The sequence below is a fragment of the Canis lupus genome, chromosome 38 (assembly GCF_011100685.1).
Source record: "Canis lupus familiaris isolate Mischka breed German Shepherd chromosome 38, alternate assembly UU_Cfam_GSD_1.0, whole genome shotgun sequence".
In the NCBI taxonomy this organism is placed as follows: domain Eukaryota; kingdom Metazoa; phylum Chordata; class Mammalia; order Carnivora; family Canidae; genus Canis; species Canis lupus.
In genome coordinates, this window is record NC_049259.1 from 11,048,819 (window position 1) to 11,061,485 (window position 12,667).

Sequence of the window (12,667 nt, forward strand, 5' to 3'; positions counted from 1 at the left end):
TATATAGAAAGATGTATCTTACACATACATACATGTACACACACAAGAACATATGTTTTAATTTCCCTCATTATAAATACCCGTTATATTATACTTTTGTATTTTACATTTCTCATTCAGTAGTGCCTTATGAAAACACTTCCAAGTCTATTGGTATATACAGCTCCAATTCATCATGTTAATGATATAATCATTTATTCAATTATTCTTTATTTTTCTCAGTTCATCTATCAACAATTTTGAAATTTATATACTTGTGTATATATGCTGAATCCTTGAAGAATACACATATTTTAATACATATATTTTAAATACATATATCTAATACATAGATTTTGTGAAGAATACACATAGGTATATTAGACATTTTCATCTTATTTTCAATTTAAAAAAGCCAGCCATATAGAACCACCCATATTTCCTCTATCAGTGTTTGAAGAAACATTTTTTATCTTTACTTAACTTTTATGAAGTAATATTTTATTATTTACTTTGCTTGATCAATAGTTTCAGAACTTTCCATTTACTTGCAGAATATTTCAATATATTTGTGATTAACTTGGACACATTCCTTGCCTTTCTCTTCTTTTATTTATACTTTTCTACTCAATTGATAGGGAATCTCTACACAAATCATTGTATAACAGGGAGAAACTTTGCATGTCTGATTCCATATTGCTTCTATTTCCCTTGCTGCTATGACCTGTAGGTTAGCAACTTCTGCTTAGCCTTGCATGTAGGCACATTAATCATTGAAAGGATTTTGCATATAGCTAAGATTTGCAAAAACCACTTTTTACCTGAAATCTAGCTCACCTAAGGAGATAGGGACGTAACCAGAGCAGTCGTTATCCCAATTCCTTCAAAATTGAAGAATGATCATAACTCAAGAGGGATTGAAACTGTGCCCCACAGGGTTAATGAGGTTGAAACAAGCAGAACATTTAATGCTTATTTTTCAGAGAACTGTTTCCCCCTAATCAGCTATTGTGTCTTTTCAGACCCCGCTAACAAATCCACTAGCTGTCCCCGCAGAAGCCTGGACTCAAGGTCAACTGACATGGTTGCAACTTATGAACAAGAAGGCCTTGCATTGCTTGCCTAAGATAATGATCCCCAAACCGCATACCAGCTTTTGGAGCAGGCCCATAGACCCCTGCCCTTGTCCTAAGTCAAGCTCCTGATGTAAGTTGCTGAATTTTGCTTCATTCTGGTGTTAAGTTTCCACCCCAAAGTGAACATGGGATATATGTTGCATATATGTTTGCTCAATATGCACGTTCCATCCTTCCTCATGCATAATCATAAATTTCCCCACTCTTTTCATCAATGTTTATTTACATCACCTTTCACCTATCATTCTTATCTATGTTTTGTTATTTTTAATGTTAAAGTTACTCGAAAGAATTGTCTGTGCTTTTCCATCTCAGATTCTGCTTAACTACCTTCTCACCCATAATAGTCAATTGAAAATGTATTTCAAGGGATGCCTGTGTGGCTCAGTGGTTGAACGCCTGCCTTCGGCTCAGGGTGTGACCCCGGAGTCCCTGGAAGGAGTCCCACATTGGGCTCCTTGCGTGGAGGCCTGCTTCTCCTGTCTCTGCCTCTCTCTGTCTCTCTCATGATTAAGTAAATACACTCTTTTAAAAAAAGAACATATTTTTCAAGATCATCAGTAACTTCTCTCTTGTTGAACCCAGTGATGGTTCTCAGCCCTCATCTGACTTTTAACACAGTTGATCCCCTGAACCTCCTTGATCACTTTTCTTCATGTGAGATCAACCTTTTTCTATATTTTCCTCTTGCTCACTCATTCTTTTTAAGACTTTTTGATGCCTCCCTCATCTGCCTGAGTATATTAGAGCGCCCGGGTGCCGTTCCCAGACTCTGCCCCTTTATAGTTATCCTTATTCCTTTGTAAATTCACAAGTTCATTGGCTATAAAATCATCTATAAATTCCATGATCCCCCATATATTTATTTCCCCTCATAGTCTATTCAAACACACCAGTCACAGAGATCATTTTAAATATAAAGCATATCATGATATATTTTCCTCAAAGTTTTTAAATGACCACCCACAGTCAATAGACCTCATCCAGAGTCAATAGATGTATTGATACCCTGTAATATCCTATCTAACCTGGACTCTCTGTTGCCTCTCTGACCACATCAACTACTCTGTGCCTCTTTGCTTACTCTGCTGCAGGCCCATGGCCTTTGGCTAGTTATTTACCAAATAATAATGTTCCTCAGGATTATTGCTTGCCATTCCCTTTGCCTGGAATGGTCTTCCCTCAAATACTTCAACATTTATTTCTCATCTCCTCTAAGCCTTCAGAAAAAGTTACTCTCTCAGTGAAGCCTTTTCCAAATACCTTTTACAAAAAAAAAAAAAAAAAAAGAAAGAAAGAAAGAAAGAAAGAAAGAAAGAAAGAAAGAAAGAAAGAAAGAAAGAAAAGAAAGAAAAGCCACCACACAATACTGTAACAGTCCCTACTCATTATTACACTGTTTTGTTTTCCTCCAATGAATTTTTCATTTTCTCTGTATGTGTGTGTGCATATTTTGTGGTGTGTGTGTACATTTCTGTACTCCTTCCACTAGAGTATACATCCCAGGAAAGTGAGGGCTTTGTGTATTTACAGTTGTGTCCTTAGAGCCTAGATGAATGTCTGACACACAGTGGGCACATGATAGACATTTATTGAATGAATACATGAATGAAAGTAAGATTGGCTCAAACAGTATGAAATTTTTGGTTTGGGGAGAAAGCAATTGGACTTTACTTAGTAACCAACTGGGAGTTCTCATAGATTTTTAAAAAATATTTACATATTATGCTTTAGAATATGCTTTAGAAAGATTCACCTGGAGTGCTCTCTAGGATGGCACAACAGGCAGTGAGTCTAAAGAAATAGGAGGCAGAAGAAAATTTTGCAATAGTTTTTTGACCAGGAAGAAATAAATAGGTGAGTTACACAAATATTAATATATATAAGCAAAAAGATACTTTCCAGATATGATTTAAAAATCATTACTGAGATTTTTGATAACATACTAATACATATGTTTTAATGGATTTTTCAAAATAGTGCTTTACTTTTGAGATCAACATTCGGAGCAAACTCCTCTTGAAATTTTTGTGGAGATTAATATCTCCCTGAATCCCATATGGTTCAGGAGTTTCAAAGCATTTGATAAAAGTATCTATGGATTAGTTTTCTTAACAGATCTGCCAATGTAGCACAAAACCTCTGATTTCCACCAGCCTATGCCCTGCTCAAACGAGCTCTTGTTGACCCTTTCTCTTCCCTTCACCTTCACGACCTCCATTTTAATTGGGTTTTCAGCCCTGACAACAGACATCTGGTTCTCAGCCTGCCCATTAATCTGAGGGTTGCACTCCTTAAACTGATAAAGTCTAAAGCTCATCAAAGGGCAACATTTAGATGAACCAACAGAAAAGCTTTTATTAAATAAAGGCTAGAGGGATCCTATTTAAAAAGATAATAGAGCTGTCAGTTTTCCTGATAATTAATGTACTTTTCCATGAAAATCCAAACCCAAGTTATATTTATAAACCAAAACAAATATATATATATATATATATATATATATATATATATATATATATATATAGTTTCTCTTTTAGTGATTTATTTTGAAACTACAAAGTATGTGTATGAGTGTTCTCAGCATTTAATCTCTGTGGCATATGGCCTGTGTTCTCAGTGAATGTCTAACAAATTTGAATAAAACTGAGGTGGAAAAAATGGTTAATTTATCCTACAATATTAAATATAAGTAATATTTAAATCAATCTCAGTATCCTTCATTTTTATATATCATATTTCAAATTATCCATAGGGTAGAATTTTTTTAATAAGACAGTGGACACAAAGAAACAAATGACATTTGGCATTGGTTTCCTATCATGATATGTGTCTTGAGAAAATATAAATAATTATCAGCTAATTGTAATTTGACACAGTAAGGTTTCTATGTACCTTTCTTTCCTCATTTCAATGCCACATTGTTCAGGTCTGTATTCTTTTAGAAAAATGCCATAGGCCCATTCCCACCCTCCAGTTTGTCTGGTTCTTTGACAGTAAAACCAATATTTGCCAAACTGATGTTTCTAAAATTTGATATATGATCATGTCATTCCATAGCTTTAAAAAATCTCTCAATGGCTCCCTTGTATAGGTCGAAGAATTTGAAAACTCTTTTGATGAGGAGATATCTCAATCCATGTCATGCCAATAAGTACATAATGAAACTTCCTTAATGATTCCTAAAGGGACAACACTATTTCACACTAACCCAAATGCCATTCTCTTTCTGGAATGCCTGTTTTGTTCTAGATTAATTCTTATCATTTTTGCAACAAAGTTCAATGATCCACCTCTTCCAGAAAGATTTTCCTGACCCTGAAGTCAATGTATGTGTTTGTCCACTGGAGGAACTGTCCACTGTCCGCTTTGACAGGTCCATGGTCAGATCTCCATCACACTTTGCTTACTGTTTACTTTCTTCTCCTCCTAAGTACCCCTCCCACTTTATTCCTAAATCCTGGCACAGTAACCAACATCACAGGAACCACAGAATGTATTTTCGAACAAATTAAAGGCAGGGTACTTATTAATTAAAGGGAAGACAGAAATCATTGGTAAAAAACTAAATGATAAGAAATTAAATTAATTTGATAACATTATGATGCTTTTAGAATGGTGCCTGGCAAATAGTAAGCCCTCGATAAAATCTCGTTCCTTGATTTGTTTGTGGATTTGATAAATATTCATTAGGTATCTACTATGTGTGAAGCTCTATTATAGATGCTAAGGACAGAGCAGTATATAAAACAGCTGAAAATCCTTCATAGAACTAACATTTTAATAGGGGAAAACAGAATATAAGCAAAGTAAGTAAAAAAAAAAAAAAGCAGTTTGCTCAATGGTGACAAACGTAAGCGAACAAGTTAAAGTAGGGGTGGTTTTGGTAGATCTTCCCCGAGGGGAGTGGCAGGTAAAAGAAGTGAGGTCAGTGGAGAAGAAGACATTTGAGCAAAGCTGAAGGAGCTGAAAGGGATTGGCCAGTAGATACCTGGGGAGGAAGAATCCAGCTAGGATGAACAGTGAGGCCAGAGCCCTGGATATGGGACATGGGCACTGAACACAAGAGCAGAAGAACGTGGGCTCTTGTGCAGTGGGGGTGGGAGGGGGCTGGGGTCGTGTAGGAGATGAAGTCACTGGCATCAGTGAGGGTGTGGACGCCAGAATCATGCAGGAACATTTGGATCATTGTTAGCATGTTGGCTTTTACTTTAACAGCCTCGGGAAAAGCATTGCAGGGGAGGAACAGCCTTATTTTGGTTTTAAAAGGATCACTCTGCTTACTCAGAAATATTACTAGCTTTTGTGTCAGTAAGAATGTATACTTTAGTCATGCAGCTATTACCTCATTATAAAGGATAAATTCAACGTTTTATGTTTTTACTTAAGAATCTCTGTGATTTTCTACTATTTCTTTGGTTGTACCTTGTTAAGTGTCCTTTCCTACTCAGCTTTTTTCTCAGCCTGTACATATTGGGGTGGCCCAGGGCTCATTCTGTATTCCTCTGGTTCTTTTCTTGTCTCTAGTTATACCAGCGGTTATAAACTAGGGGGTGACTTTTCTTGCCAGTGCATCCCTGGAAATGTTGAACAAACAACGTTGTTTGTCACAAGTGGAGGGGAAGAGGTGCTATGGGCATTTAGGAGGTGAAGGCCAGGGAACACCTTACAATGCACAGGAGCACCCCCACAACCAAGATTTTACTGATTCAAAATGGCAAAAATGCTAAAATTGAGAAACTACAGTTTACACATATTCCAGTGGTATTCATATCCTGACACCAACATTTAAATTTCACCAAAACCCTGATTATTTCCTCATTTCTATCTCCATCTTCAACTCTTACCTAAGCTTTATACACATAATTAATTGCCAAAAAAGAAATTCCACAGACAGCCCAAGTAACACATTTAAAATAGGACTTGAGGTTATCCCCCCAAACTGAATCTTTTCCCAGCTTCCTCATCTCAGTAAATGGCATCACCATCCGCCCAGACCTTGACCTGGAAGTCATCCTGATTTGTTATTTCCCATATAACCCAAATCCAAAACACCAAGTGCTATAGGTTCTCCCTTTAAAATATGTTCTGAATCTGCCTGGTTCTTACTACCGCCACCACTGCAAACCTAATCTGAGCACCCCCCACCCTGAGAATAAGGCAATGACTTCCTGTCATTTGCTGTCCATCTTGCCTCGAATAGTCAAGGGGGCCCCATACACATGGGGGCCAGGGAGACATTGTCAAAGTATTAGGTCATGTCCCTCACCTGCTCAAAGCCCTCGTGAGGCTTCCCATCTCTCTCAGTACAATGTCCGACGCTTTACCACCACCTGTAAGGCCTTATCTACTCTGGCTCCTGTTTGTGGAGCCTTATCTCCTGTCAGCTCCGTCTAGTACATCCCGCTCACTTCCACCTTGCCACAGATTGTGTTCCCACTCTTCCTCAAAATACTGAACTTAGGGGTTCTTTGGGGAGTTTTCACTTGCTGCTTTCTCCAACAGGAATTCTTCTAGCTCAGGATGCTGACACATATTACTCTCTGATTCCATTTAAGTGTCTTCTCAAGGGTCAGATTAGGTGCTCCCTGGACTCCTCTTCCTAGAAGAGCAGTTCCCACCTCTACACCACACCACGATATCTTTAGCACCACAACCCCTCCCTCGCCATCTCCCCTCTTAACACCACAGTCTCAGGTCCTATTTAATATCTACTTTTTTATTTACTCTCTCCAGCTAGTTAGTTAGCTTCAAGAGGCCAGAGACCATCTCTTCTTTCTTGGGAATACTTCCAGAAACTAAAACAATCAGTTTGGCATATTATGGAACTCAATGATATTTGTTGAAGGAATAAATGAAAAGACATCACTTTTAACTATTCCTATTTATAAAAACAAGTACTCTATAGATGCCTTAATTAAGATTAATTCTTCTTCTTTCCTTCTAAAATTTGTGTCTCATGCTTACTCTGATTAAATATTATTAATAGCAATTTTATTTTATATTTTAATCACTTGAAAAGAGAGCAAACTGGAGATGGTAATTTATCTAAATCAAATTATCTTCCATGTTTCTCCCATGAGATAGGTCCATGGCAAGTTTCATAGAGGATATTGGATACTAGTTCATGACCTTAAGCCAAAAACTATTTTTACTACATTTTTGCTATCAAATTAAATAAGATTAAATTAAGTTATAATTATGCTTCAGCATGAAAAATGTAAAAAAATATTTTTAATAGAGAAATTGAATTTTCTTATTAAGAGAGACTATAACGTTTTAATCTCACATATTCCTCACAGGAATATTTCCTTTGCACCTTATACTTGGAATGTTGCATAGAATAGTCACAGCACAGAAAATTAATTGCAGGCAAGATGAGTGGAAGTAGTAGATAAAGGAGTTATTAAGAAAATACCCTTTTACAATTGATTCAATGCCACACATTATAAAAGAATTTTCAGAGGGTGTCTCACGAACTTTTTGTTCATGACGATTGTGTCATAAGTACATTTGTAAGGAGAGGACAGAAGGAGCGGCTAGTGGGCAGGGTAAGACTCCATGCATTCTCCGGAGTCGGAACTCTTGCTGAGACATATCAGAGAAGAATTTTTCTGCCAGTTGCAAATTCCCATGGCCTGGTGCTTGCCATATCCAGTGCTTCACCTGGGAGAGGGTCAATCTGAAGGAAAGTGAACAGTGATGCTCAGTGAAGCTTAGGAAGCTAAATTCAGGTGCACAAGTGCTTCCAGATATTTCCTATCTTCCTGCAGGGGAATGAACATGACTAAAAAGTAATCTGTGTGAGCCTGGGTGGCTCAGCAGTTGAGCACCTGCCTTTACCCCACGGCATGATCCTGGAGTCCTGGGATCGAGTCCCAAGTTGGGCTCCCCGCATGGAGCCTGCTTCTTCTCTCTCTGCCTGCGTCTCTGCCTGCATCTCTGCCTCTCTCTCTCTGTGTCTCTCATGAATAAATAAATAAAATATTTTTAAAAACCATTAATCTGTGTAGGTGAGGTGATGAACACTGCCTAAGAGAGTATTTATAGAAACTCTCTCTCTGCATATATAGTTGTATGAGTTCCATATCTATTTAGATGTCAGCCCCCTATCAGATTATTTGCAAATGTCTTCTCCCATACAGTAAGTAGGTTCCTTTTTTTTTTTTTAGATTTTATTTATTTATTCATGAGAGAGACAGAGAGAGAGAGAGAGACCCAGAGACATAGGCAGAGGGAGAAGCAGGCTCCACACAGGGAGCCCGATGCGGGACTCGATCCCAGGACTCCAGGATCAGCCCTGGGCTGAAGGTGGCACTAAACCACTGAGCCACCTGGGCTGCCCAGTAGGTTGCCTTTTCATTCTATTGATGACTTCCTTCACTGTGCAAAAGCTTTTTTTAGTTCGATACAGCCCCATTTGATTATTTGCTTTTGTTGTCCTTGCCTGAGGAGAAAGATCCAAAAAAATATTGGTAAGGCAAATAGTGTCCAACAGCTTACTGTCTATGCTTACTTCTAGGAGTTCCATGGTGTCAGGTCTTATATCTAAGTCTTTTATCCATTTTGCATTCGTTTTGTATATAATGTAAGAAACGGTCCAGTTTCAATCTTTTGCATGTAGCTCTCTGGTTTTCCCAACATCATTTATTGGAGAAACTATCTTATCCTTATTGTACATTCTCACCACCGTTGTCATAGATTGACCATATAATGTGTGTTATTTCCTGGCCATCTATTCTATTCCATTCATCCATGTGTCTGTTTGTATCCTAGTACTATAGTTTTGATTACCATAGGTTTGTAGTATAAAGTCTGAGAGCATGATGTGTCCAGATTTGTTCTTTATCAAAATTTTGCTTTAACTATTTGGGATCTTTTGTGGCTCCATACAAATTTTAGGATTATTTGTTCTAGTTCTGTGAAAAATTCCATTGGTATTTTGATAGGAATTGCATCAGATCTGTAGATTGCTTTGGGTAATATGAATGTTTTAACAATATCAATTCTCCCAATCCATGAACATGGTGTTTCTTTCCATTTGTTTGTGTCATCTTCAAAGTCTTTCATCAATATCTCCTAGTTTTCATAGCACAGATTTTTCACTTTGTTAAATTTATTTCTAGTTATCTTATTCTTTTTGATGCAACTAGAAGTGGGATTGTTTTCTCTAATTTCTCTTTCTGATAGTTCATTATTAGTATCTAGGAATGCAACAGATTCCTGTATATTATATTTTGTATCCTGCAACTTTACCGATTTCACTTATTAGTCTTAACAGGTTTTTTGGTATAGTCTTCAGGATTTTCTATATATGGTGTCATCTTTGAATAGGGACAGTTTTGCTTCTTTTCCAATTCGAATGCATTTTATTTACTTATTTATTTATGTTTGCTTGCCTAATTGCCGGGGCTGGGACACCTAATATTATGTTAAATAAAAGTGGGAATGGGCATCCTTGACTTATTCCTGATCTTAGAGGAAAAGCTTTCAGTTTTTCACTCTTGACTATGATAGTAGATATGAGTTAGTCACATATAGCCTTTATTATGTTGAGGTACAGTCCCTGTATACCCACTTTTTGAGTTTTGATTATAAATAGATGTTGAATTTTGTCATTTTTTTCTGCATCTATTATTCATTTTGTTAACATGATGTATCACATTGATTGATTTGCAGATGTTAAACCACCTTTGCATCCTTGGATTAAATAGTACTTTATCACGGTGTATAAGCCTTTTATTTTATTGTTGGATCCATTTTGCCAATATTTTATTGAAAATTTTTGCATCTGTGTTCATCAGGGGTATTGGCCTGTAATTTTTTTTGATTAATTAATTAATTAATTAATTATTTTTTTTGTAGTGTTCTGTCTGGTTTTAATATCAGGGCATTGCTGTCCTCATAAAATGACTTAGAAACGTTCTTTCCTCTTCAGTTTTATTTTTTGGAATAATTTGAGAAGAATATGTATTAACTTAAAAAAAATGGTAGAATTCACCTGCAAAGCCAAAAAAAAAAAAAAAAAAAAATGTTTGTTTGGAGATTTTTGATAACTTATTCAATTTCATTGCTAGTAATCAATCTATTCAGATTGCCTATTTCTTCATGATTCAGTCTTGGAAGATTACGTTTCTAGGAATTTATCCATTTCTTCTAATTTCTCTGATTTGTTGGTGTATAATTATTTATAGCAGTCTCTTCTGATCTTTTTTTATTTTTCTTGTGGTATTGGTTGTAATTTCTCTTTTATTACTGATTTTATTTATTTGAGCCCTCTCTCTTCTTTTCCTGATAAATCTGGCTAAAGGTCTGTCAATTTTGTTTATCTTTTCAAAGAATCAGCTCTTAGTTTCATTGATTCTTTTTCCTCTTTCTTCTTTCTTTTCCAGGAGACACTGCTGGGTTTTTCTTTTCTTTTCTTTTCTTTTCTTTTCTTTTCTTTTCTTTTCTTTTCTTTTCTTTTCTTTCTTTTCTTTTTTCTTTTCTTTTTTTCTTTTCTTTTCTTTTCTCTTTTCTTCTTTTTTCTTTCTTTCTTCTTTCTTTCTTTCTTTCTTTCTTTCTTTCTTTCTTTCTTCTTTCTTTCTTTCCTTCTTTCTTCTTTCTTTTTCTCTTTTCCTTCCTTACTTCTTTCCTTGTTTTCTTTTCTTTTTTCTTTTCTTCTGTTTATCTGTCTGTCTCTTGTTTATTGTGATCTTTATCTTTTCCTTTCTAATACTAACTAATGGGCTTTGTTTGTTTTTCTTTTTTAGTTCCTTCAGGTGTAATATTAAATTGTTAATTTGAAATTTTCTTTTTTGTTGAGGAAAGCCTGTATAGCTATAAATTTCCCTTTTAGAACTGCTATTCCTGTATCCTGTAGATGTTGAAAACTTGCATTTTTCCATTTTCATTTGTGTCAAGATCTTTTTTTTTTTTTTTTTTTTTGCTTTTTAATATCCTCATTTATCCATTGGTTGTTTGGTAGCATGTTGCTTAGCTTTCATGTGTTTGTGTTTATTCCAGTTTTCTTCTTGTAATCAATTTCTAGTTTTAAACCATTGTGATCAGAAAAGTTGCCTGATATGATTTCAATCTTCTTAAGTTTACTGTTTTTTGTTTGAATGCCTAATGTGCAGTCTATCATGGAGAATATCTTTTCATGGAATATCTTTTTTCATCCCTACACTATCAGTTTGAAAAATGGATAAATAGAGCTTCTATAACAAGGGACAAAGAGACAGCATCAAGATGGGTAGAAGTGGCAAAGGCAAGTTGTCACCAAGAGAATAACCACCTCTCCAGGAACAGCAATCCACAATTGGGAGGGATCTCAAAAACATGAATTTTTTTCCTTGAGGACCAAGGAATTAGGTCTCCATATCAGGTACTCCAGTCCTCGGATCTTGCACAGGAGAGATGAGCCCCCTAAAAGCTGGGCTTTGTAAACGAATGAGGATTACATCCAGGAAAACCGTAAACTTACAGAGAATGGAGAACCTGATCTTTTTGTTTGTTTGTTTTTTTGTTTTTTTGTTTTTTTTTTGAGAACCTGATCTTAAAGGACTTGTATGCAGTCTCACTTGCCCTAGGACCCAGAGATAAAATACCAGTTAGAAAAGAGCCTAGAACATAGGTGAAAGAGACCCATTTACTAGTCCCAGGGCATCTGCCCAAGAGGCAGGAAACTGCTGAGACACTCAGTGGGGATGGAAACTGCTGGGCTTCATTCTCATGATCACATTCTGCTCTGCTAGGGCTGATACTAATGGGTGCCACCTTGGAATTCTCACTCTAACCTGCTAATACTGGCAGGTATTACTCACAGCCTCTTGTGGCATACTGGATTCCATGAACCAATAAAATGTATAATATTATCTTCATTTTCTACATTATACCAAAACCCAAGGGGCCGTAACTATAGGGAATGCAAATAATAGATAGCTTAGGAGTGTTAAATGACCTGCCTAAAGTCTCATAGACAGTGAGTAGTAGTCCTGGAATTCAATGTACTTTCCCCACCCACTCCTCCAACTTCTACTAGATAGCACACAGAGTTACCCACTCTGACAGCCTCTCCAATCTCTCCTCTCTTAAACTCTGTCAGCCACTCTGACCTTCTTGTAAGTAGCACACTACTTACTCCACTGCCTCAGGACATTTGTACCTGCTGGTTCCTCTTCTCAGAATGCCCTTCAACTAGACGTCCATAGGGTATACTCCTTCACCTTCTTTAAATTTGTGATCAAAGGTCTCCTGTCATAGAGACATTCTCTGCCTACTCTAAAATTACAGCTGTTCTTAATCTCATTCACTCTTTTTTTTTTTTTACTTTTCCACATTTATCATCCTGTAAGAGATTATGCCATTTACTTATTGTTTTATTATTTATCATCTGTGCCTCACAACTACTAGAAGAAGGAGATCAGATTTCTAAAATCTTTTTTTCCCACTCTATAACTATGGCTTTAAACAGTGTTGACCATAGAATAAGTGTTTGATAAATACTTTAAAAATGAATGAATGAATGAATGAATGAAAAAATCCTTAAAATACTCACACAATGCTTTGTA